General features: G+C 39.2%; 1 protein-coding gene across 16 annotated transcripts in view; it reads left to right on the top strand.

The window, feature by feature from the left end:
* FHIT (fragile histidine triad diadenosine triphosphatase) overlaps nt 1-23,214 on the top strand; it is a 1,383,460-nt gene that overhangs the window by 386,885 nt on the left and 973,361 nt on the right. The window contains exon 1 of one of the 16 annotated variants that reach the window (XM_077858269.1): nt 2,225-2,372. The exons of the other annotated variants lie outside the window; for them this stretch is intronic. The gene's annotated coding sequence lies outside the window, so the exon portion shown is untranslated. Of the gene's footprint in view, nt 1-2,224; nt 2,373-23,214 lie in introns of those variants that run through there. 16 annotated transcript variants of the gene reach the window in all.

Below are 23,214 nucleotides of genomic sequence, written 5' to 3' on the forward strand. Positions count from 1 at the left end.
AGAGCTAATTAAGGCTAAATGAGGGCCTAAGAGTGGGGCCTGATCCAGTATGATTGGTGTCCTTATATGAAGAAGTAAAGACACCAAGGATGCTTGCACACAGAGGAAAGACCATGTGTACCTTCTGCAAAGGTAGCCTTCTGCAAAGCAAGGAGAGAGGCCTCAAGAGAAACTATGTCTCCTGATATCTGATCTTGGACTCTCAGCCTCTAGAACTGTTGAGAAATACATTTCTGCCGTTTAGTCTGTGGTGTGTTGTTATGGCAGCCATAGACGACTAATATAGTTGCCGACAAATCTCCCTGGTGGACTTGATTTATAAGCTTAAGTCAATGACAAGTTATTTAGGACTCTAAATTTGGGCCACAGCAACTATGAAAGCCTTCCAGAAATTATTCTCCTGTCCTTCTCACTAAGCAATGTCCAGCATGACCATAGTATAAAGCTACTCATTTATGTGGAGCAGTTTTCTCACTCTACCATCTACATATTCAGCAAACGTTCACTGAGTGCCTATTATGTGCCAGTGACACATAGATCATTCTCAGAAGGATCTGTCAGTCTAGAAGAGGAAACATAACAGGCACACGAAGCGCTATCATTTGCAGGAATGCCATGAGCATGTCACGACTGTAGGGAGTCCCTGCATCTGGAATGGCAGGAAAGAATCCTGGGGGAGGTGGCATTGAAGGAGGGCTTGGAGGATAGATGGGATCTGGTCATGAAGAGTTGGGCCATGGGGGAAGGACAGTTGAGGGTAAGGCTTAGAGATAGAAGCCTAGGAAAGTTTATGGATAGATGGGCACTTTGACTGAAATGCAGAGTATGCAAAGGGAAATCTCCCTTTACAAAGGGTGAGTCTCGCAGACTCAGGGGCTTCTTTCATGAAGGAGTGATGATATGCCAGGCACTGTCCTATGTCTGTCATTCCACAAACTCCTTCATCCTCATAATACACCTACAAGGCAGGTGTTAACATTATCCTGAAATAAGATTGGGAAACAAGTATAGATTCACATTACTTGCCAATTACTAGTAAATTATGGAGCTGGGATTTGAACGCGGGCACGCTGGCTCCAGAGCCCTGCTTATGGAAAGAAGGCCTGAGCATCTAAACCAAAGGATGTGGGGAAGTCCTGGTGTGCAGAGATGAGGACAAGATGCAGAGCTTTGAGAACGCGGGCAACCTGTCCTGTTTCCGGGAGCAGAGTGAAGGGCAGAGCCCCTGCCTCCAGTACCCAGGAGGGGAATCGCAGTGCCCTTGGCCACCTTCCTCCTAGCTAGCCATGTTTGCAGCCCATTCGTGGAGATAAATCGTTGGTACAGGGAAACAAAAGTGTTTTTCAGGCGCTTTGCTGCCATGGTTAGCCTAGGACAGGGTTATGAAAGGAGCTTTTCTGCGTCCGCTGCCTTCCGGGGTTACATTCTTAGTGAATCTACTGCCTCAAAATGGAGCTTGTTAGTTGCGTGTCATCCGAGGGTGGCAATTAGTTGCATGTGTTTGGTTGGGTGCCAGCCCCGGGGGCGCCAGACCTCAGTGGGGGAGCCACTGTTTGTCATGAATTAGTCTTTAAATAAAAGCAAGTTTTTAAAATGGAGCATGCTAATTTGGGTTTTGCTAACCCCCTCCGAAGAAGGCTCGGCCTGTTCGGTGCCAGCTGGCTGGGCTGGCATTCAGCGAGAAACTGGGTCCCTACCAAAAATCACATTGCTCCCACCTCCCCCTTTGAGAGCAAAATGGCAGCGAGGAGCTGGTTGGCACCGAGGGACAAGGTGAAACAGGGGCAGGGACAATGCAGGAATCGGGTGATTAAGGGGAATTGAGCTGCCATGGTATCCCCGCTTCTCCCACCACCTCAGAGAGGAGTCTGCCCCTCTCCTTCCCCACTCACGCTGTCCTCAGCCACCCATTCAGCGACTCTCTACATAAAAGGCTTCCTCATCCAGTTGCTTATACACTGCACCTTTTATACCCTTCCAAGTCATACTTAAAGGATTATCACTGCAGCTTTTAACTTCCCCTAGAAAGAGCTGAATGAGCGTGAATGGGGCGGAAGAGTCTTCAGTGAGAAAGTGTCCCCCCACCCCAAAACGCTCACAAAACCCCTAATCACGATGTAAGAATGCCACCCTGTTTTTGGCGGCGGCTGGCTACAAATGCACTAATTAACAATTACTGTACATATAGGCGATAATTACAAGGGGTTGTGTCGCGCACACAACTGGTGGCAGCAGAATGCGGAGCAAAAACCAGGCCCTGTCGCCTGACCGTGGCCCTCTTTCACCTTAAGAGCGATCCTCGCCCATCAAGGTTTTGATTCTTGAAACCCAATGAGTGTTAATTGGAGGATTTGTTTTCTTATGCTTTCCAGGTGGGATATCTGATCACGAGAAATGGCAACTGTGATGTGATCCACAGTTGAGAGCAGGAACTGTCCCCATTCTTTCTTTCTTTTTTTTCTTTTCTTTTCTTTTCTTTTCTTTTCTTTTCTTTTCTTTTCTTTTCTTTTCTTTTCTTTTCTTTTCTTTTCTTTTCTTTTCTTTTCTTTCTTTTCTTTTCTTTTCTTTTCTCTTTTCTTTTCTTTTCTTTTTTTTCTTTCTTTCTTTTCTTTCTTTCTTTCTTTCTTTCTTTCTTTCTTTCTTTCTTTCTTTCTTTCTTTCTTTCTTTCTCTTCCTTCCTTCCTTCCTTCCTCCTCTCCTCTCCTCTCCTCTCCTCTCCTCTCCTCTCCTCTCCTCTCCTCTCCTCTCCTCTCCTCTCCTCTCCTCTCCTCTCCTTTCCTTTCCTTTCCTCTCCTTTCCTCTCCTTTCCTTTCTTTCCGTTTTGATGTGTAATCACCCCTCTGTCTCCAAATGGATTGCTGGGTGTGGGGAGAGGAGCCCTGTAGTAGGCAAAGCAGAAAATGAATTTAAATAAGCCTTACATTTGTTCTTAGGATTCAGGAGAGATGGAAGAGTTTTCTCACTTGAATGTATTCGTGCAGCAGACTGCTGAGAAATATGGGTCGTCCTGGTTTCTAATGTGGTGTACATTAAATTTCCTGGTGTGAGGTTTTTTTTTTTTTTTTAACCTGTTTATTTGCTGGTGGTGTCTCTTCTTCTGAATGCAGGGTGTGAAGTTTGCTAATAAACTGACACCCTGTTTCTAAGAGACTTGGCCTGAAAGCCCTCCTGACAAGACAAGAATTTGTTTGTTGTTGTTGTTACAAATGGTGTAAAAAAAAAAAAAAAGGCAAAATTGACAATGAAGGACATTTTGAATACTTGAGCACTGTAAATAGTTTTGGAGGCAGTGATTTTATTTTTTGAGGGTGGTGCGTTTTGGAGTTTCTTTAAATGCTCATTTAATATTTTGGGTCTCAGCAGGACAATGTGTTGCTTTTAAAAATAAGAGTCGATAATGAGCCCATGGAGCCTTTAATTTATGATGTATCTGACAGCATTGTGGTAGATCTGATATGGGATGCATGCGATTATGTCTGCAAGCTGAAAATAAACCAGCTGGTATTTGTTCTGAAAACATTCTGAGAACACCCTCCTGTTAATGGCCCATGGCTTGATCCAGCATCTGGTAAACTAATATATTGTCATTTTTACCATGAAAGTCAGCACAAATCATTAATGATTCTGGCAACCATTTACGTTCTTCTCTTGTCTAGAATACTCCAATTACCATGAAATTATTCCTATTAGCGGCATGATTGAATGATAGTAACCTGACTGTAATTTGTTGGCAGAAATTCTTTCATAATGACAATAATGAACTGTGCATTTGAGTCCTTGCGAGGTTCTGTTAAACAGGAAGGTTGGATATTATATGCTTCTAACCCTCATGAACAATACTGTGTGAATTGAAGGAAATGTGCTATCTTGCAGATTGTTTCAAGGTGGGAACTTCTCATTTTGTTCAGTTCTTTGAGAGAAGGAATCACTGTTTGCCATTAAAAATGGTGTTCAGGGACTCCTTTTAGATATACACACATGATCATCATCAGTATATAGAACCTGGTGGGGTTCACTTTTGCTGTCATTATAGACAGAACTTGAATTTTTCAATGAAATATTCCACATATAATCATCACCAAAGAATGAAATAATACCATCAATGCTAGTGACTAAAAAAACTAAAGAGAACTTGATACTGCCATGAGATTGATAAGTGTCATTTTTCTTTTACCCAATCTTGATCTGTAAGGCCACATGACCTGCCTAACTGGAAATGCCTATCAGGTAATTACCGCAAGATATATAAGAGGAATGGTTGAAAGGATACCTATAGGTCCATGATAATTACTGGTAACTTTAGGACAGATTAGCCATACTCTCTAAAGGTCTAGGGAAACTAATTAATGTCAACATTTCAGTGACCCACTTCATATCCTCTTGTCTCACTTGTTACTTGGGCCATCACTGTGGAAACCAGCCTAGGGGAGCTATGACCAGAGAAGCCTCTTGCACATCCCCATCTTCTGTCCTCATGATCTCAGGGTTGTGAGATCAAGCCCCATGTCAGGTTCCATGCTAGGCCAGGGATCTGCTTAAGATTCTTTCTGCCCCTCACCTCCCCACTTTCTCCCTCTCTTAAAAGAAAAAGAAAAAAAATAAGAAGAGTCATATATGTCACCTATATTAGATCCAGTGGACTGGGAAGTTATCCCTGAGAAGATGATATTTAAGCAGAGCTCTAAAGATAGAAAAAAGTCAGCTCTGCAAAGGAGGTGGAGCAGGAGAAACATGGCAGCATGGCAGCCAGAGGAATGACATATGCAAAGGGCCAGAGGCAAGAAATACCTCAATATAGTAGAGGTATAAAAAAAGACCAGTGTGACAATATTGCACTGGATAAAGAAAGGAGTGCACAAGATAAAGTTGGAATGTAAGGATGAGCAGGATTTTAGATAGCATCATATGCTGCTTTTTCCTGAATGCAATGGAAAGCAATTGGAGGGCCTTAAGGACAAAAGTGATAGTTTCCAATTTATGGCATTAAAACATGACTTTGCTGTGTGGAAAATAGGTTGGGTTGGGTGACAAGAATAGATGTGAGGAGAACAATGAAAAAGCCACTGCAGCAGTCCATGTGAGAAATGATCAACTGGTCTAGAATAGAGTCAATGGACATGAATTAGAATTTATTCAAAGGTAAATCAAGATAGCAGGGATTAACTCTCATGATCACGATTGTATATTGGCCTACACATGAGATTTGTGGGGACCATAGCAGGACAATGGAGGGACACCTGGGTGGCTTAGTGGTTGAATGTCTGCCTTTGGCTCAGGGCATGATCCCAGGGTCTTGGGATCAAGTCCCACATGGGGTTCCCTGCAGGGAGCCTGCCTCTTCCTCTACCTTTGTCTCTGCCTCTCCATGTCTCTCATGAATAAATAAATAAATAATTTTAAAAAATCAGACATTAAAAAAAAAAAGGAGTACAAATGGAGGCCACATCCCATCTGTCTAAATGTTTAACAATAATAAATCTAGCTAATTAAGGAAATATTTTTATCCTTATACTATGAGAATATAACTTTTACTTTTTTTTTTTAATTTTTATTTATTTATGATAGTCACAGAGAGAGAAAGAGAGAGGCAGAGACATAGGCAGAGAGAGAAGCAGGCTCCATGCACCGGAAGCCCGATGTGGGATTCGATCCCGGGTCTCCAGGATCGCGCCCTGGGCCAAAGGCAGGCGCCAAACCGCTGCGCCACCCAGGGATCCCGAGAATATAACTTTTTAACAACAAAATCTGAAAGTATAGTTATGATTTTTCTATGACTAAAAATTGGCAAGATATCAAAGCTAATTGAATTTAATTATTACTATACATGTTCTATTATTAGGGATGATATTTGGATGGGTTTTTAAAAAGAAATATTCATAAATTGTTACATGTTTATTCATTCCAAGTAAGTTATTTCTTATTTTCCATTCAGTAAAATAGATATGGTGGTATAATCAAGGTGGGGTGTTTTCATTCTTGTTTTTGTTTGTTACATAATTTGTGTCTATTGGCAGTAGTGATCTGATGCAGATCTATATCTGGGCCTTTGGGCCAAGTGGAGCCACACTCCTTCATTCACACATAGCCTGTGGTTCCTTTTGTGCTGCAGTAGCTGACGTGAGGAGTTGCAACAGCCTAAAATGTTTATGGTTTGGTTCTTTACAGAAAAGTTTGCTGACCTTGGTGTAAAGAATGAAAAGCTAAGCTGCCATTTGTATTTCCAATATATAAAATATGAATGTATTTTTATTAAGCTTCTAAATGAATGATAAACATAGAAATGTTAAATTATTTTTGAGTGTTTTCAGAAAAAAAAAGATATCTCTTGTAAAATATCCAAACAATTTATTAGAATTAAAAGGCAAATGCAGACCACTTAACGAATAGAAAAATTTTACGTCACATGAAGGATGCTGGATTTTACATTTTTTTTATTTTGGAGGATTTAAATGAAATCTTATTAAGTGTTCTTATAAAAAATAAAATGATTTTCAGTTTTGTGTTCAGTGTCTAGTTGCCAATATAAAAAATTGACATCAGACTTCACGCATCTTATGCTGTGACAAAGGTATATTCAAATTATAGGAGAGCATGCATTATTAACTATTGTAAGATGTACCTAAACTACCATGTGCAACAGTCGTGAACACTGCTGGGATTTGTGAGGCCTCTGAAACAAACAAAGAAATAGCATTGCAAGTGTCTGATGAGAGAGAGTAGATGTGCAAGACTGCTAGGAACTGAAACTTTTTATGTGCAAGAATCTGTGGCACTGGGCGCCTGGGTGGCTCAGGTCATGATCCCAGAGTCTTGGGATCAAGTCCTGCATCAGGCTTCTCCCTCTGCCTATGGCCTATGTCTCTGCCTCTGTCTCTGTGTCTCTCATGAATAAATAAATAAAACCTAAAAAAAAAAAAAAATCAGTTGCCCTCCTGTTATCTGAGAAGAGAGCTGACAAATGAATTTGCCTTGCTCTCCTTTAAGCCCTTCTTTGCTTGACATCTGCCCATACCACAGAGCCATGTGCGGTTTTGCATTTGCACAGCCCACAACCCTCCCTAACACTCACTCAGTCATCTTTTCTTTAATGACATCAAGCAAAAGAGGTAGAGAAGCATTTGAGACAAAGAAGAGAAGTGACTAATTGTGTTGTACAGGAACCAAACGTCAAATCCTGAGTAACAGAGACCCTGTTGTGTTTTCTAACCATTTTTTGGTTGGGCTATTTGTGGTATGGAGCCCCCTCTGAAACACGGGGTTCAGGATATATCAAATGATAGAGTAATGCAGTACAGGATGTGCACACTATAAAGATGCAAGGAGAAATAAGCAGAAACATTGTAACAGAGGATTTTAATCTCTGAATCTGTGGAAAATCAAGTAGATTAAAAACATAATCTGAACAAAATAATTGATAAAGATGAAGTAGATAATTATATCTAAATTTAGACCCTGATGATAGAGAATATAACTCCTTTTCATAGGTCTTTGGAAAATTTGCGGTACATGGCCTTTCTAGGCCACAAAGAAATCGCAGAAAATATCAAGAAGGTTGAAATAGTAAAGTTCCCATCACTTGATTCCCATGCAATAAACTAGAAATTCATTATTAAAATCTTACAACGTAGACATCTTAAAACATCGTGATGAGCAACTCTTAATTCAAAGAAACATTCAAAATCCAACTTGAAATGTATCTAGACAGCACGGATAATGAAAATATAACACTTGTAAATTTATGAGCTACTGCTAAACACTGTGCTTAGAAGAAAATGTATATCTCTGAACACCTATATAACAACAAAAAGAATGAGAAAGTGCCTTAGTCCATCTGGGCTGTTTTAACAAAATACCACAAACTAGGCAGTTTAAACCACGAACATGTATTTCTCACAGTTCTAGAGGCTGGGAAGTCCAAGATCAACGCTCCAGTAGGTTCAGCATCTGGTGAGAGCCCACTTCTTGGTTCACAGAGGTTGTCTTCTTGCTGTGTCTTCACATGGACAAAAGGGGAGAGAGCTCTCTGGGGTCTCTTTTATAAAGACACTAATCCCATATTTTTTTTTTTTCTGGTTATTTAGCAGAGTTGACATAACCTAATTACCTTCCAAAGTTCCTATCTACAAACACCATCACAATGGGGATTAGGTTTCAACATATAAATTTTGAGAGGGCATAGTCAATCTATAACATAAAGGAATTAAACATTGGATTTAAGAATAGGAAAATAGAAGGAATGCAGAAAGAACCAAATAATACAGTCAAAAATGAAATTCTCTAGTCTAAGACAAACCCAGTGAGTATCTTGAATAAACCCAAGTGCTGTTTCTTTGAAAGCAATGCAAAGGAATGAAATAATTCACCTACTAACCTACTCAAGAAAAAGATAAGGAGAACAAAAACACAAAATTAAAAGTGAAGGGGGGGAAGAACCATGATTAAAGAAGAAATTAAAAGAATAAAAGGAGAACTTTTGCAAAGTGTTTTGCATAGAACTTTAAAAATCTTGATGGAATGGATTTTTTTAAATAGGTAAATAAGGTTAGGAAGAACTTCAATAACATTGGAAAAATCTGAGGAAGTTATCAGAGATCTAAAAGAAAGCCACAATGGTGCCTGGGTGGCTCCATCAGTTAAGCACCTGCCTTCAGCTCTGGTCATGATCCCCGGGTCCTGGGATTGAGCCCTGCCTCTCACTCCCTGCTCAGCGGAGAGGTGACTTCTCCTTCTCTCTCTGCCATTCCCCCACTGCTTGTGCTCTCTGGTTCTATCTCTTTGTCAAATAAATAAATAAAATCTTAAAAAAAGTAAAAGAAAGCCACATATCTTCATGCTTTCAGAGGTAAATTATATGAAACTTTTAAGGAACAGGTAATGATAATACTATTTAAAATGAGAATTGGCAAAGCTTATTTATATCTGCACAATGGAACACTGTGCAGTCATTAGATAGGATACAGAGGTTTTGTGTGTGGCTGTGGGACAATCTCTGTAATATATTAAGGGGAGAAAAAAAAGCAAGAGCCTCGTATCTATTACATCACCTTTTGAGTGTGTCCGCATGTGTGCATGCACTTGCATGCACACCTGCATATAATATCTAGAGAGGAATACAAAAGCAACTGAGAACAATGGTTACCTCAGAAAGTAGCAACTAGAAGACAGGTAAGAGGCAGATACTTTTAAGTCCATGTGCTTTTGTACTTTCTGAATCTGATACTACATAGTAAAAGAATTATAAAAATAAATTATCCACAACACCAAGAAGGAAAACTGCCAATGTGTTTTTATGAAGCCAACATAACACAGACTTTGGTGAATCTGACGAAGGAGCTCAAAATAGGAAACTATAAACCAGTCTCATTCATGGACTCATGATGAAAACTTACAGTAAAAGTTTATGAATATAATTCATATTATTAAAAGAATATTAGCCGTATCAAATAGTGTGCTTATTCCCAGAATGCAATGGTGTTTCAATAATGGACAATGTATTAATATACTCTTAACTTCTATCCTGTATGGCCTCTCATGTGATAGAACTGTGTGTGCTCAGCTGTCATCTATCTATAACTATATTTATATGTCTATCTGTTGCATTTTTATCAAATCTCAAATGCTGTCAATTATAAGATATCTGATTATAGAAATGTTAAAATATGAAAAACTGTTTATCTTAGAATCAATGAACTGCAGTGTCCTTCACTCCATCCGCCTCCTCCATCCCTCCCTCCATCCTTCCATTTTTCTCTTATCCTTTTTCTTTGCTATCTTCTATCTATCTATCTATCTATCTATCTATCTATCTATCTATCATCTAAAATATATACAAGATATATACTTAGGTGAAATAAAGTAAGGACAGTTTGAATATCATAGTCCAATCTATATTTTTAAAATTAATATTTATACAGATACATTTTGTGTATATGTGTGTGTGTTCTTCCCTCAGCAGGATTTAGAGAAAACTATAAATAAGGATCAGCTTCACTTGATAGGATGAGCACAGGGTGTTATGCTATATGTTGGCAAATTGAACTCCAATTAAAAAAAAAAAAAAGGATCAGCTTTAGAAAGAAGGTAGTGGCAAGGGTGAGAGAAGGGAGACTTATTTTCTACCTTTCTGTACTACTTGAATTCTCCAAATTTTATTCTATACTTGCTTTTATAAAAAAAAAAATCTGGGACACCTGGGTGGCTCAGTCTTTTAAGCATCTGCCTTCAGCTCAGGTCATGATCTCAGGGTCCTGGGATCAAGGCCCACGTCTGGCTCCTTGCTCAGATAGGAGCCTGCTTCTCCCTCTCCCTCTGCTGCTCCCCCTGCTTGTGCATTCTCTCTCTCTGTCAAATAAATAAATAAAATCTTAAAAAAAGATCATCCGGAGTTTTCATGGCACAAAATATGGGCCATTTGTTGCTTTGTAATAGAAGGTGCCAGTGAACTACCCAGATCCCCCTGCTGTCTTTTGCCATCTTTGTGAGGCTCACATCAGCTTCTGAGTCTTCTTTCCAGTGCTGCATCTTTCCAGGATCAGCTGGAGCTACAGGTTTTGCTGGGCCTGCCCAGACCTGGAAAGGCAGCTCTCAGCCCGTGATTGAGTGGTGAGAGAAATGTGAAAGGCCAAATCCCTTGCCCAGGTGGGAAGACTCCCTTCAAAGAGCTGTATCCTAAATCCTACCCTTGTGTGGCTTCTTGCCTCTCCCTGTCTGGCTTATTGCTATTGCCTCAGGAGTTTCTCATGGGAGCTATTCTTTAATAAATCACTTGTATGTAAGGTCTCTTCTCAACATCTGATTCTGAGACCTAAGACATTTATGTTTTACTTTTAATTATAGTTTATTAAAAAGAAATCTTTAAATGTCCTATGTATGTGTATGTATGTATATAAAAGAAAGGACATACAGTGGAGTCAGATTATATTGACACTGAGGAAATGAGGGCTTCTCCATTGAGCCTTCTTGTATCTTACAGGCATTGGAATCCTTTATTTTTTTCAGTTTTTAACTGCTTCAGCCTTTGCTGTTCTAGTTTCAACAAAAGGACATCTGCCCACCAACTTTAGTGCAGCTATTAATTTTCCTGTATGTATTTAAAGCCCACTCTTCAGCAACTCATAGCTAATGTATTATGCAAGTTCCTAACAACTTCTGGGTCTCATGTTGGTAAAGCACAAACTGTCAATTCTCAGTGGAAAGAAAAAAAGAAATTGTATAACTAAAGGATAGTTTCAAAATGCAATTACTAGTGGCTGTAAATAATTCCGCCTACTTTAAGAAAGTCCTGTAGTATGATTCCTCAGTAGTGGACCTCAGTGGGCAAGTGAATTACCAAAAAGCACTTTGCTTGTAGATTGCATTGGTGCCTTTGAGGCCAGAGTTCATTGTCAAATAAAATATGTTATTTGCGTGTAGCAGTTTTGCATTTTTAATCATGCGTCATCTCCCAGTTGTTCATTTGCAAAAGGTCTGCTGGTCATCAGTGTCACCTGGCCTAGCAATGTTGCAAATGGTTGTGTTCCTCAGGCAGTTCATTTATTCTGGTAATTGTCGAAGTATTTATAATTCTCTTTTCTTTATCCTGAATGTGTGCCTGTATTTACAGCCATAAATTTCTCTGGATTTGAGTGGCTGTCGACAGTATGGTTTTAACTGTAACATACTCTGTGTGTGTGTGTGTGTGTGTGTGTGTGTACGTACACACACATTTATATACATGGATATTTATTCTCACACCCACAAACAGGGTAATTTATAGCATAACACACATACAAGCTTCAAAAAAAACCCTGTGCCTGTCATAAACGGTGGAGTGTTTTCTCTGTAGTGTAGTGCTGGGAATTAGAGGGATAATGGTGTCTAAAGTGTTTATTTCTGCAGGGGTAGGGTGAGGAGGTCTTGGGCAGTGAGCCATCTTGATTGGAAGCTGCTTCTGCTGCTATCAGGGCAGGGCATCTCTCAACAGCCCCTGAGAGAGGTCACCAAATCTTCCAGCCCACTGTGCCTTTGTTTGGAAGGAGCCCACCACCTGCAAGATCCTGGGAACTGATTCATTAGTGAGTACTGATGGGGAGTCAGTAGTTTGGGCAAGAGGCATGCAGGCAACCGACTCTAACAAAACAGTTAAGCATTGCTTACATTCTGCCTCTGTTCTTTTTTATGTATGTCTGTAGTAAAGACACTATCCACCGCTGATTGTCTGACTTAGTTAGCATTCATTTTGCCTTTTTAAAGGGAGACAAAGATTTAGGAAATCTAGGGATTGGAATGTTCTCTTTCGTACTTGCTTTGACACCATTCAGGGCTGGCAATTTGTTGATACCTGACAGAGGAGCTAAAATCTGGTTTGCGTTGGGTGCTGGGTGCTTCAGACATACTCTGATTCCATATTTTATTATGAGTATTAGCTTTATCTCTCCTTATGTTTCTTGAGGTCTGGAATAGGGCTTTACATTTCACTTGTATCTTCAAAATATGTTACATATACTCCAGGAATAGTGGGTGCATGGTTGATGCTCAGTAAGTACTGATCAGTTGGACTCCCTCCAAGATGTTCACTGAGCTTCTGCTTAGCTCAATTGTAGGCTGTAATAATGGTCAGGTGGGAAGTTTGAGTTCAGTGTTTATTCAGAGTATTAGCTAGGTATTTCTGTTGAGTTTGCATCAGTGGTTTTCATTCCTTTTTCTTCTCTAGCTGGGGAACTTATGCTTTCATGGACTCAAGTGTGGGGAACGATATGTACAACAGATGAAAGGGGAATTGCTCTGTCTGAAACAGGGGTGGGAATTTGGGCTCAGATGGAGTGGCTTCATTTCCATTGCTTACTCTTCTCTCCTGCTCCATTTCCCTAGATATCCCCAAACCAAGTGGTCAGTGACTCATCTCCTAGGATGGAGAAGGCTCCTGAGAGTATAGTGCGTAAACCATTAATCTAAGGAAAGTGTCTTTGAGTATATTCTTAAATTTGATCCACCATTTTTAAAAATAGACTTAATTATCTAGGGAAGTTTTAGGTTTACAGAAAAATTGAGCAAAAACTACAAAGTTCCCATGTACCTTCTCTCCGTCTACCCAGTTTCCCCTACTTTTCACATCTTGCATTAGTGTCATTAATTTTATAACTGATGAATCCATATTGATACAATGCTACCAACTAAAGTCCCTACTTTACATTAGGGTTCACTCTTTGTGTTGTTCATTCTATGTGTCTTGACAAATGCATAATGTCATGTATCTATCATTGTAGTGTCAGGCAGCATAGTTTTACTGCCCTAAAAATACCCTGTGCTCCACCTATTCATCCTGAGGTTGAACATTTTTTAAAGGACTCTAATGCTTATTAGAGTGATGGTGGCAGGGATGAGTTTGATATTATACAAGTTCTGCTTTGTTTCTTCATCACACTTGGAAAAAACTTGAGATTTATACTCCCAAAGGGGCTAATTGGGATTGCAGATAGTGATCATGCTTCTTCCCTGATAACTCAGTAGACCATTTATAGCTTTTGTGTTTTGGGAGGCCTCTGATTTATCAGGGAAGCTAAATGTCAAGGTAGATTTCACTTGAATGATATTATGCTTTTTAAGGTATGTTGTGATATGTTCAAATCTAATGTGTTAATACTAATTTTGACTATTTTTGGGTCCAGTTTCTCGACCTGTTCTTCCAAATACTGATTTGTGAAATACATTTCTTAGTTTGAGGGCCTGTCTTTGACTTTGGTGCGTTGTTAATTATGCACACAAATTTTAGAACGGCACTGACAATGAATACAAAATATTAATAAACCAACAAGACAAGTAGTTTTCAAAAATCACATTATGTATACTTAATGCCTAACTGACCTTTTCCGCAGTTACTTAAATCTTTTAAAAATTCATTTAATTTCAAAGCCAGAGTATTAGCCTATTTATATGTAAATTGTCTTTAATTCATGCATTGATTTAAAAGACTAATCCAGAAGATCTTTTACCACAAGTGACCTTTTTGACTCTACACTTCTGGGAAAACTGTGAAGTGGTTTCTTGGTGACCTCGCATCCACCTGTGGTACAACATATGCCAACTCTGGTCTGTATAAATCACTCACAATTGTATAGTTTCCAACCAACACTGAATTATTAATGGTATAATTATTCTAGTTCCTATCAGAATTTCCACAGAACCATTTACTGGGACTTTTTTTCTTTCTTTTTTTTTCTATTTTCATCCTCAACCAACAATCTTATTGGAAGCTTCACTAAGAAATATAGTCTGTTGTTCAAGGGACACGGAGTCAGGTGCTTAATAGTAGTTACTGCCTACAAAGAGCCTGGATGTCAAAGAAGCTTAAATTTATATTACTGCCTGCCATCCAGACCTGAGAATCTAGAGAATCTTAGGAAAGCAAACAAAAGAGGTTAACATCAATATTCTTGCTGCAATATATATATCTAGGCAACCCTAGGTTTTCTCTCTGTGTTTAGTTCACTTTAGGGGATGTCTTAAGTCAGTGCTTTATAACATGTTTTCCTTTTTCTGGGGACACATATAATTCGGAATTTGCTGGTGTTTAATTTAAATCTCAACCAGTGTAAGCCATTTGAAGTAAAACTGAATGTGCCATATAGGATATATATGTATTTGTCTATTCTAATCTCTTTCTCCCTCAATATTGATGTCTCTGTCTGTTAGGGTTTATACCTGTGGTACATAAAAAGAAGCCATGCATGCTCAGAATCATTTGCAAATGTGTGTGTGTGTATTTGTATTTGGTGTGAAGTGTCACCACAGTACACAACTCTATGGAGTAAGAACATTCCCTTAGACTATCATGTGAATGTCAACACCCCCCATCCCTACCCTATAGTTGTGTGTGTTAAGGCTCTATATGTGTATATACTTCCCCTCAACCTCCAGTATCCATACCTTTCACAATTTTTTTTAAAGATTTTATTTATTTATTCATGAGAGACACACAGAGAGAGAGAGGCAGAGACATAAGCAGAGAGAGAAGCAGGCTCCATGCAGGGAACCCGATGTGGGACTTGATCCTGGGACTCCAGAATCATGCCCTGGGCTGAAGGGAGACATTCAACCACTGAGCCACCCAGGCATCCCCTTTCACAATTTTTAGGACAGGTTGTAGGATTCCAAAATAGAGGAGAGCTACTAAACATACACACATGTGCATACATGCACACAAACTTACTGAATACACATGTATATGCTCAATATACATGCAATTGAAGCTCGGTTTTTATAGCATTTATGTTCTAGAAAGTTGCCACAAACATTGAATTAATGAAGGCTTAACCATTGCTCTTAGGGAAAATTCAGGGTTCCTGCAAGTCTCTGGCCACACATTGTGGTTAACTGATGAGCACATAACTTCGTTTTACGTTTGTTTTTTTGTTTAAAGTCACATAACTTAATTTCTATTGTTGATTTGTTAACACTGAACGCGTGGCCAACAGCATTGTAACTCATGCCCAAATGAAGTGAATTGAACACTTGTATTTTCTCCATTTTGCACATTGCAGCCTTCTTGCACTCAGGAATGTTGGGTAGCCCTACAGCACTATTATACCTGGGAGCCACTTTAAACAGGGTAATGCCAGCAAAAAGCACAACAATGTGAAAAACGTAGCACTAAATAGACCCCAGAAAAGAGAGTTATTTACAGTATGAAAGTTGGAACAAGAAGGCAGAGTGTCATTTTGTTCAACCTCACTTGGGAACATGTGTCTGGAGACAAATCTGTCACCACCCTGTGCATGCCCACAAGTGGCTGCAAATGTGCCATGCACATTGATTTTGGAGTTACAGGTAAATTCTAATGAGTAGGCAAATTCACAAATACAGAGTTCAGAAATGATGAGGAGAAACTGTGTGTGTATGTATATATTTGCTTATCTGTTTCATTGCGAGGCGTGTGCAAGTTTGGGTGATTTCAGGGTGAACAGGTAGACAGGAACACTGCCCTCGTGGAACTGGCATGCATCCTGTGGAAGACACAGATAATAAACAATTAATTATTTAAATAATTACCTTATTATAACAGTGGTACCCACTCTAGTGGAAGGGTACCAGGAGCTGCTAGAGCATGTAAGAAAGCCCCAGCCCAGGCTGAGTGGTGAAGGAGGGCTTCTCTGAGGAAGTAACATTTGAGCAGTGCTCAGAAGGATGGATAAATATTCAAGAAAACATTGCATATTAAGCTGTGGAGGATATTTACTTGAATTCACGTTTTCTGATATTTTGCTTTTCTCCTTTAGGTAGAGTTGGTGACATTTATGTCAGTATATATTTTCCAGTGTAGAAAAGCTTTTCCCTTTACATCTGCAACAAGATTTCACCTGTATGGACCATTACTTGGAAGCTACCTCCTCTTCGTCTGTTAGCTGGAGACTGGAGCTAGAAGATGCTGACAAAATAGTGTATCAGACAGTGTGGGTTAGTAAAATATGGCTCTAGGATGGAGAGACTCTTTCTCCTCTCCATTGTCTGTTTCTTCTTCTCTTTTTGTCTTTTTTCAGTCCCGCCTCCTTCATTGGCCCTCTGCTTTCTTTTTTCTACACTGACTTTTCCTTTAAAGATGATTACTTGGATTCTGAGAGATGAAAGAAGCCCTCCGATTCTTCCCAGTGGGTTAAGCTTCTCACTGGAAGTTGAATAACCAGGTAGTATATTTAAGCTGTAAAACTGCCTCTGGCTTCTCCTACCCCGTACTGAATAAACTCAGAGAACTCTATGAAATGAATTAATTTTTAAACTCATTGAATCGAAGTTAAGCACTTAAAAATGTATCTTTTCCATTTGTTTAGGCCAGGTTAGTAACATAAATGTGACCCTTGATAGGAGGGGATAATTGGCACGTTTATTTGTTCATCCATTCACAAATATTTATCAACCCTCCACTTTATGATAGGGCCCTGTGCAAAGCACTGGTGATAGGAAGATTGAAAAGGCATGTTCCTCCTCATGCCTGTCTTCTCTCAGATTTGTCTGGAATAGCACCAGCCTTTTCAGGTTATAATTATAATCATATGTAAACATTAGTTAGATGCTTACTCCGTGCCAGGTTCCATGGTAGCCTTTGACGTGCGTTTTCTTCACAGTGCCCTTAGGAGATGGGTTCTAGTACTATCCCCATTTATAGATGAAGTCTTAACTGAGATTCCAATAGCGGAAATAAATAACTTATTTGAGGTCGGTTATTGGTAAGTAATGGATGGAGCTAGAGTGTGAGCCACCTCTACTTCTAAGCATCATTTCTTCTAAAAATCCTTATGAGTAACTCAGCAACTCTGGGAATTTTAGTTTGAGATGCCAACTAAAGTAAGCTTGTAACATTTAAAGAATTTTTTATTTTCACAAGTTTCTTGCAGGTTATGGTCTTGTTTCTTACCAGAAAACACCTGTCTACAGATTTTATAAGGAGAAAATTTAGGCACCTAGTGATTAAGGAACTTGCCCAAGCTGTTAGGAAGAAGTGTGTCTGGGATTCGGCCCAGGGCTGTCTTAGCTTTGATTACCAAGGGTCTCCTTCTTTTTAGAAAGGAGCTTTTTAAAAAAATATATATTGCTTTTTTCTTCCTGATTTCAATACTAATTCATGCCAAACATGGAAATGTTAGAAAACACATAAACAGCAACAGCAAAAATGAGATATTAAATTCTTCTGCCTTTATCTCCATACTATTTCACTAATCATGAGAAGTGCATTGTGTTTGTCTTTTGGAGTATTTTTTTCCTCCTCTTTCTTGCCTGTGCATTCATTTTGTTTCTAGCATGAAGCTATTTGCTAAAGGAAGGTAAGGAAAATTTCATTTAATTCTGCCTCTCATAGCACCTGTCTCCTTACTAAGCATATGTAAATTTTCAGCAAATACTTATTGCTTTAAATTGAATTGAAATCACCTAATGCTTGCCCAACATACCCCTTTTGCAACTACAGGATACAATGACACAACCCCAGAGGCCCAGAGAAGGAAGGGAATCATATTTTTCCATCATTCTCAAATTCTGTCCCCCTGTGCCTGGGGAATTGCTCAATTGCTGTGCCTTTTTCTGGGATGAAACTCAGAGTACATCAGGGTCAGCTTTCAGATGCATCAGAGAGCAAAGCTGCAGTAGTGAATGAGTTCTCCCCAGCCCCTTGCTCATATCAGGAATATAGTGGATGTTGGCAGAGTAAGTCACGGAGGCAACTCCCTCCCTGGGGTTTTAATGGTACACTCTGCCTGCAGTGTAGGAAGTGGGCTCATGGACTTCTCCAGGCTTCCAGATTGCATCATTACAACAGGCCACTCTTATCTTTACCTTCAACTTGGCACCACGGATCTCACTCATTATGTCTGAGGGCTATTCTGTTATCACTCCCTGACCTACTCCTTCTTCTTAAGATTTTCCTTTTTGTTTCTGGACAAAACACTGTCTCTGCTTCTGCTTCTTTTCTTCCCAACTGTTATTTCTCTGTCTCATATTTCAGCTTTTCTTCCTGCTTCCTCACTCTGGGCACTTCCTAAAGTTTACTCATCAATCCATTGCTGTCTCTTGATGATGTATTTTCTAGAAACTTCCTCCAGAATTCTAGGTTCAGTGATTATCTCCATGAGGAGAACACCCAAGAGTCCCAGCTACATTTCTGGCCTTTGTTCAGATCCCCATCTTCCTAGCAGAAGTGCAGGGGAGAGTGTAGTAAGCTGGTACTAGTAGGGGCTCTTACCTACCTCTCCTCCCCTAGGCCTGAAGGATGAGAGGGGGAAGCAGTGACAAGAACTTAAGGGAGAGCTCTGTAGAACAAGCTACCTGACAGCATGCAGTGACTTTCAGAAGATGGGAATAGCCAGCCCGGGCATCTTATGGTGTGGTCCCAATCTTGAAGTCATCAGATTCTCACCAGAATTTCCCATTGACACAATATATCTTTAGCTTTTCAAGCCTTTCTTCTCTGACCTCTTTGGATTACAAACCATATCAAGGACCCACTGACTTGTAGTTGATCAATAAAAGAAGCCATGTTGGGGCTTCTTGACCCTCCAGTGCCCATTGAAGGTCTCACAAGGGAAAAAATGTGGCTGGTGTTTCCAAGGTCTCCCCTTTCAGGGTTGGTCCAAATTTGCCCTTCTGGCTTTTTTCAAGTGGCCAAAACAGACACCAAATGAACTTGGTAAATAAAGAAAGATTGTGTGGATTAGCATCAAGCTTGTAAAGGGCTTTTCTTCATCAAGATGGGGTTAATTTTCTCATTGCCATGATATTCCTTTCATACCCTTATCTCTCTAGCACATCAAGTTTGCATGTGATCCCTGCCTCTCAGCCTTGTCCTTGGGTTTCCCTTGGGGCAGCTCTGGTTTAGGATTTTGTAATTTTTCCAATATTGTATTCCAGTCTCTACTCACATGCTACTTCCCTTTAAAGGCCATTCCTTCATTACCTGACCTAAAGGAACACCTTTCTCCTGCTAACTTTGTAAGTCACTATCTCTGACATCATCATCTGGTTTATGGTCTTCATACTGATACACACTAAAATGATCTTGTTCCCACATTTATTTATTTGCTTAGGTAGGTGTTTCCCTATCTCCTTATTCTATTCCCCGTCAGGAGAATTACATCCCATGAGGGCAGGGATTGAGCCTATCTTGCTCACCAAACTCTCCCCACAACTTCAAATAGGACATGCCATAAAAGAAGTTCTCAGCTGATACATTTTGAGTGGTTGAACTAAATTTCCTAGGGTATGAGGATTGAGACCAGTGATGGAGCCCTTCTACACAGAATCGTAAAGTTTTCTTTTGACCAAGTTTTTCACCTTGGGACTCTTTTTTGCAAGTATGTTTATTTGGAGTATTCTCAGTTTTTAAAAATGATCATGACTTTAAAATATTATTAAATGATTTAGGAAAGTAAAAGAAGTAGTTTATTCTCTACCAGCTTACATCCTTCATCATTCAGCCAAGCAATACCCTTCCCTGTTACTTTATTTGTAGATGACCTTATGTTTTTCTAAAAGCCGTTGAAGTTTTTATCTTGTGGTATTTTCACAGTAGACTTTGCAGAATAGAGGGAACTAGTAATATCATATGAGCTTTGCACATGAGGAGATTGAGCCCTAGAGATGTCAAGTGGCATAAATTTGCATTCTTTGTAAGTTGAAAAGTGGTGAAGAACCTCTGATTCACACTGTCATTCATCCTTTACTTCTCTTTTCTTTCTTTCTTTCTTTCTTTCTTTCTTTCTTTCTTTCTTTCTTTCTTTCTTTCTTCTTTCTCTTTCTTTCTCTCTCTCTCTCTCTCCTATTTATTTATTTATTTATTTATTTATTTATTTTTCTCTTCTTTTAATATTAACCTCCTTACTAGCTTTTTTTTCTTAGGACTAGATATGCCATTTGTTCTACATTGTCAATGATTTTCTCTGGGTCTTTAATTCCTTTATGGATGTCCCCCTGGTATGCTTGATGGTACAGAAACAGTATTCAATTCTTGTACTTTAGGTTTTCCAGGATAGTATAGTGGTTGGTGCAGGGTAAACTTATTGGTAAAGGAATGACTTAATGAATCAGTAAGAAATATCTAGCTTGTCTAGAGGCGATTTAAAAATATAATGAACTCATGAGAAGGAGCTCACAAATTCATTCCCTATTCTTTTGGCATTCTACCTTCCAGAGACTGTAAGTGTATTAGAAACAAGTGTTGGTCCTTGGGGGTAGGAAACCCAAGTTGTTGTCCTTGCTTTTTCTTTTTTTTTTTCTTTTTTAAATTTTATTTATTTATTCATGAGAGACACACACACAGAGAGAGAGAGAGAGAAAGAGAGAGAGAGAGGCAGAGACACAGGCAGACGGAGAAGCAGGCTCCATGCAAGGAGCCCGATGGGGGACCCGATCCTGGGTCTCCAGGATCACGCCCTGAGCCAAAGGCAGACACTAAACTGCTGAGCCACCCAGGGATCCCATGCCCTTGCTTTTTCAATAATTTGCTGTTTGGCTTTGGTAAATTCATTTGTGTGCTGAACTTTGATTCCTTCTTCTATAATAGAGGCTTTCAAACTGTTCTTATTTAAGAGCCAGCATCCTGTTTGTTCAAACGATTGTCTTATTTAGACTGTTAAAAAAAAATAGAATGACATAAAAGGAGCTGTGTTTGTTGAAGCAACATCATGGGCTTAGTATGCATTGACATGATTTGGAAGCTGGTGATCAATAAAATGGACATAGTAATATCTACTCTGCCCATCTATCTAAGATAAGGCATGTGAAGAAGTGTCATAAGATGTGTTTTATTCTATCAATTTAGATGCCATCAATGAAGATAATTTTACCATTTTCTTATCGTCCTTTAGTTGATCCACCAAACATGCAACTGCAAACCCAGACCAAAAATTTTAAAGTCTTAAAATTGAGCAGCCACATTCCAGTAGGAATGTTGTAATTCAACAGGAATGAGTTGAGAACACTTGGAAAAATACTATTCAAGAGGGTTATTAAAGGCAAAATGAGGGTACAGCTATATGAAAGGAGAGGGTATTAAGCCAGAAATTGGGCTGGTATTGTGTGGCGTTAATTAAACTTGTTAACAAGTCACAATAATGCCACTGTAGCTTTAGTCTGAGAAGCTGTAATCTAGTTCCCAAGTGAATAAACTGTAAGGCCAAAGGCCGAATAGTTTAACAAAAGGGAATTAGATGATTATCTTGTACACCAGAGAAGCAATGATATTGTGGCTTAATTAAAGAGCTTGGTAGGAAGCTTAAGTTACAAGTTAGAGTCTTAAAGCAGTTGCCTGGTCATTTGCAAGATGCTGGGATGGTTTAATTGATGAGAAAAAAGAAGAAAAGAACCCAATCGCCACTGACATCTAAGGGCTGAGACTCTGGGAAAACAGCGCTGCAATGGTACACAAATGGTGGCTGAGGGAAAACACAAGGGGGGATAATTTAATATAGTGATGATAAAGACTAATGGAATGAATAGGGAGTGTTTCCTTAGCAATCAAGAAAATTGCATTGACAGGTATTAGACATCCATATGATCAGGGGGATTAAGTCTAAGGAGATTTGGGGGCTTAATTGGACACAGAGCCAGAAAGTACACTAATAAATATTGATGTTCTGGGTTTTAACCTTGGGTTAATTGTTGGGTTCCAACTGTTTTGAAGTTTCTGTGACTATGCTATGCAGATTATAACTGTTAATATCTATCTTTCTGCCTGAAATATTTGATTGGGGCAGCCCAGGTGGCTCAGTGGCTTAGCGTTGCCTTCAGCCCAAGGCCTGATCCTGGAGACCCCGGGATCGAGTCCCATGTTGGGCTCCCTGCATGGAGCCTGCTTCTCCCTCTGCCTGTGTCTCTGCCTCTCTCTCTCTCTCTCTCTCAATCTCTGTCTCTCATTAATAAATAAAAAAATCTTTAAAAAAAAGAGAAATATTTGATTCAAGTCTGACTCTTTTTCCTTGAAATCATGTCATTATTTTTCTATGATACTCCATAGGTAACTTGATAACTTTATTCTGGTTACCTACTCTCATTTTGATTATGACTCTATGGTGCCTAAATAAATAAATAACATACATGAGATGTGAACACTCTATGTAGTTTATCATCTGTAGGCTTAATTTTTATCTCTGTGATAATGTGCATGCTTCCAGATACCAGATTATTAACCCAGGTCCTGTGTGTGTGTGTGTGTGTGTGTGTGTGTGTAAATTTTTATAGATAAAAATTTTTATAGATAAATAAATATATTTATTTATTTATTTATTTATTTATTTATTTATTTATCATGGGGACAAAATCATTCTGAGTTTCAACTGTAACCTTTTTTTTCCCCTTGAAGAATGCAGTTTCCTGGCCACAGACAGTCATGGGGCAGTCTAGACTAACTTATTGGTCCAACTTTAGGTTAGAGCAAAAATCTTTGTAAATTGTCATATACCACCTATGTTTTTTCTCTTCCCAACACTGTTAAGAATCTGTCAGCAGTGCCCATGATAATCCGCTGTTGCTTGGATCGGGCACTTCTCTGAGTTTCCTGTAGAATTAAGCCAAAATTGTGTCTGCAGATTTTCAGCTTGATGACATCTTGGCTTAATGGAAATTCTTAAAGAAGAGAATGTGATCTTTTTTTTTTTTAAGTTCCAAGCTGGTGAAAGTGAACAATTTTGCATAAGAAATAAATCCTTAGCATTAAGATAAATGAGAAGCACCGTTGATGTGAAACTAAGTTTGCTT

This window comes from Canis aureus, chromosome 19 (genome assembly GCF_053574225.1).
Source record: "Canis aureus isolate CA01 chromosome 19, VMU_Caureus_v.1.0, whole genome shotgun sequence".
Classification (NCBI taxonomy): domain Eukaryota; kingdom Metazoa; phylum Chordata; class Mammalia; order Carnivora; family Canidae; genus Canis; species Canis aureus.